Source organism: Gastrolobium bilobum, unplaced genomic scaffold (assembly GCF_033153095.1).
Source record: "Gastrolobium bilobum isolate Gb01-03AN ecotype WA unplaced genomic scaffold, APGP_CSIRO_Gbil_v1 utg6075, whole genome shotgun sequence".
NCBI classification, from domain to species: Eukaryota; Viridiplantae; Streptophyta; class Magnoliopsida; order Fabales; family Fabaceae; genus Gastrolobium; species Gastrolobium bilobum.
In genome coordinates, this window is record NW_026896808.1 from 88,709 (window position 1) to 92,215 (window position 3,507).

The window sequence follows — 3,507 nt, forward strand, 5'->3', positions numbered from 1 at the left end:
AATATCAAAGCATATAAAAGAACGAACCCTACACACAGAAGACAGATGGATATGTTTTGAGACACTCAATTAGAGGCACATTAGAGAGGGAAAGTGGGGGAAACACTTGGAAGGGAATTGAAGGTTTGTTGAGAGAAATCCAAGGGATCAAAGGAAGGAGCTAGGGTTCAATTGAGAGATCATTGAACCCAGTAACTTGCTGCATTATTCCAGCGGCTGAAGCAAGGTTGATGGTGGTGGAGCTCATGGTTGCTGCGAGAGCAGTGCTATAGCAACGTCCCTCCTTTCTTTGCTTTAGCTTTATGGAATCCTTTTCTTTCTTTGTTGTTTCTTTCCACCCATTTATGGGCTAAGTTGTTATGATTGGGTGATAAAGTACCTTTATTGTGATGTAAACAGTATTGCCTAAACTTTGTTGCATGATTTTCCTTTCAGTTGCTTAATAAAGTGTGATATTGTCTTTAATCTTGTTGGTTCATTGAGAGAGGATTGCAAGGTACTTAGGATTTAGGCTATAGAAATATAGGTAAATCCTGAATATTATTAAGCATTGTGGTTTAACTAAGTAAAATTAGTTAATTGTAAGTAGAGAGATCACTTGCACCACAAAATCATATGGAACTTGAACTTCATGAATTCATAACTTTGTTGGCCATATAGATGTGGGACTTAGTATACATGTATTGTTGGTGAGAGCCCTTGCATGCATTAGTGTTCTGATTACTGAATGGATGATTGTTGTAGCATAGTTACTGCATTCTGGTGAAATTGCAATAATGGGGAAATTGATCCCAATCTGTCTTTAAGCATTTGGAAAACTTATTCTGTTACTGCATTTTCTTAGTTAATCATTAATCTTAGATTATTTTATTTCTTAAATTGTCAAAGTAGTCCTTAGTCAACAACAATTCATCTTTGTTACCTTGATTGCTTCACTTAGAGCTATAACATTATATAATCTCTATGGGAACGATATCTGGACTCACACATCCACTCTATTACTTGTTGATACGTGCACTTGCGTACTTGTGTGATTTATAATTGATTGCAAAATTGCACAACAAGTTTTTGGCGCCATTGCCAGGGATTATTATAAAGCTATTATCTTTTTGTGAAGTAATATTTAATCCTTTCTTCTTTCCGTCCTATCAGGTATTCCAGCTAGTTTATGAACATACCTCCTAACCAGCCAGAAGTTGCATTTGATCGAGAGATTGAAAGAACTTTTCTAGCAAAGAGAAGGAGGCAGAGACAGAACATAGTTGTAGCAATACCCAGAACTGCAGACATGGAAGTAGAAGGATCTGTGAATGGGTATGAACGAGCTGAGATGCCTATTAGATCACATGGAGTCCCCACACTCAACAATCTCCATTCGGGGATTGTACAACCTGAGGTTGCAGCAGCAAACTTTGAGCTAAAACCTGTGATGTTCAGCATGCTGCAAACAATTGGCCAGTTCAATGGAATGCCAAGTGAAGATCCACATCTGCACTTGAAGAACTTCATGGACGTGGCAGATAGCTTCAAAATACAAGGAGTCACAATTGATGCAATAAAATTGAACCTATTTCCTTATTCATTAGCCAACAGGGCTAAGACTTGGTTGAGCACCTTAGCCCCTAATTCCATCAGAAGATGGGAAGATTTGGCTGAGAAATTCTTAGTCAAGTTCTTCCCTCCAGTCAAGGCAGCTCAACTAAGGAGTGGGATCACATCATTCCAGCAGAAAGAAGGAGAATCATTATATGAAAGTTGGGATAGATTCAAGGAATTGCTTCGGAAATGCCCCAACCATGGCATACCCGAATGGCTTCATATGGAAACCTTCTACAATGGGCTGAATGAGCAAACCCGTGGCATAGTAGATGCATCATCTGGAGGATCCCTCTTAGATAAGACATTTACAGAAGCATATCAGATTCTGGAAAGGATGGCCAATAACAACTATCAATGGCCAACCGAGAGGACAATTGCACAACAGAAGGCTGCAGGAGTGCTGGAGCTGGATGCTATATCATCACTATCAGCACATATATCCTCTTTGACTAATACTATTAAAACTTTGAATCTGAACACTGATGCTAAAGCACAACCACAACAAGCACATGCAATCTCTAATAATTCTAATGTTGTAACATGTGTTTTCTGCAATGGTCCTTATATCTATGATGATTGCCCTCAAAATCTTCAATCTGTTTTTTTGTAGGAAATTATAACAGGAACAATCAATATTCAAATTTCTACAATCAAGGATGGAGGAATGGGAATACCATGCCTTATTCCCAAGGGCAACAACAAGGATCAGGCTATGCTCCAGCACAGCAGATGCAAAGGCCACTATTCCAGCAGCAGCAGCAGTTCCAACAGTCTAGACAACAAGCTGACAACTCTAGCTCATTGGAAAATATGCTGAAGGAATTCATGGCAAGGAATGATGCTATTGTTCAGAGTCAGTCAGCATCAATAAAGAACTTGGAGAATCAACTAGGGCAGTTAGCTGATGCCATGCGAAACAGACCCATAGGCACACTGTCTAGCAAAATTGAAAATCCAAGAAGAGAAGGGAGTGAACAGATCAAAGCCATAGCATTGAGGAGTGGGAGAGCATTAGATGAACCAGACCATATAAAATATTACCACAAGATGAAGGAGCTGGAAGGCCAGAATGTAGGAGAGAAGGTTGTTGTGGAAGAAGATGTTGAAGAGCAACAGGTTAACACTCAGACCAAAAGTCCAGAACAGAATGTTGCAGTAAAGAAGCAGCATAGTCATCCTGTTGACAAAGCAAGTAGACAACCACCTCCTTTTCCTCAAAGGCTTCATAAACAGCAAGATGACAAGCAGTTCAAAAGGTTTATGGACGTGCTAAAGAAATCGCATATCAATGTTCCATTGATAGAGGCTATTGAACAAATGCCTAGCTATGCAAAGTTCATGAAAGACATTTTGTCAAGAAAAAGGGGAGTCAAGGAGTATGAGACAATAGCTCTCACCCAAAAAAGTAACAGGTTCTTGAACAAGTTGCCACCTAAATTGAAAGATCCAGGGATTTTCACAATCCCTTGTTCAATTGGCAACACTTATGTTGGTCAAGCATTATGTGATCTTGGTGTATCCATCAATTTGATGCCTAAGAGTATTTTCACCAAATTGGGAATCAGAGAAGCATGTCCAACCACTGTCACCCTACAGCTTGCTGACAGATCCATCACTTACCCTGAAGGAAAGATTGAGAATGTGTTGGTAAGAGTGGATAAGTTTATGTTTCCTGCTGACTTCATTGTTCTTGACTTTGAAGCAGATAGGGAGGTACCTTTGCTCTTGGGAAGACCATTCCTAGCTACTGGAAGAACTCTTATTGATGTTGAAAAAGGAGATCTGACCATGAGGGTCAATGATGAGAAAATGACCTTTAGTGTGTTAAATGCTATGAAGTATCCAAGTCAAATGGAGGAGTGCTCTGCCATAGAGGATGCTGATGAGCCACTGCTACAGCAACAGAAA

General features: G+C 39.7%; 1 non-coding gene across 1 annotated transcript; it reads right to left on the bottom strand.

Annotated features, from left to right (window-relative positions):
* Nucleotides 1-1,696: 1,696 nt before the first annotated feature.
* Nucleotides 1,697-1,803, bottom strand: LOC133302162 (small nucleolar RNA R71). Its single transcript, XR_009750294.1, has one exon. It is a non-coding gene; the product is annotated as a small nucleolar RNA R71 (small nucleolar RNA).
* Between the last annotated feature and the right edge of the window lie 1,704 nt (nucleotides 1,804-3,507).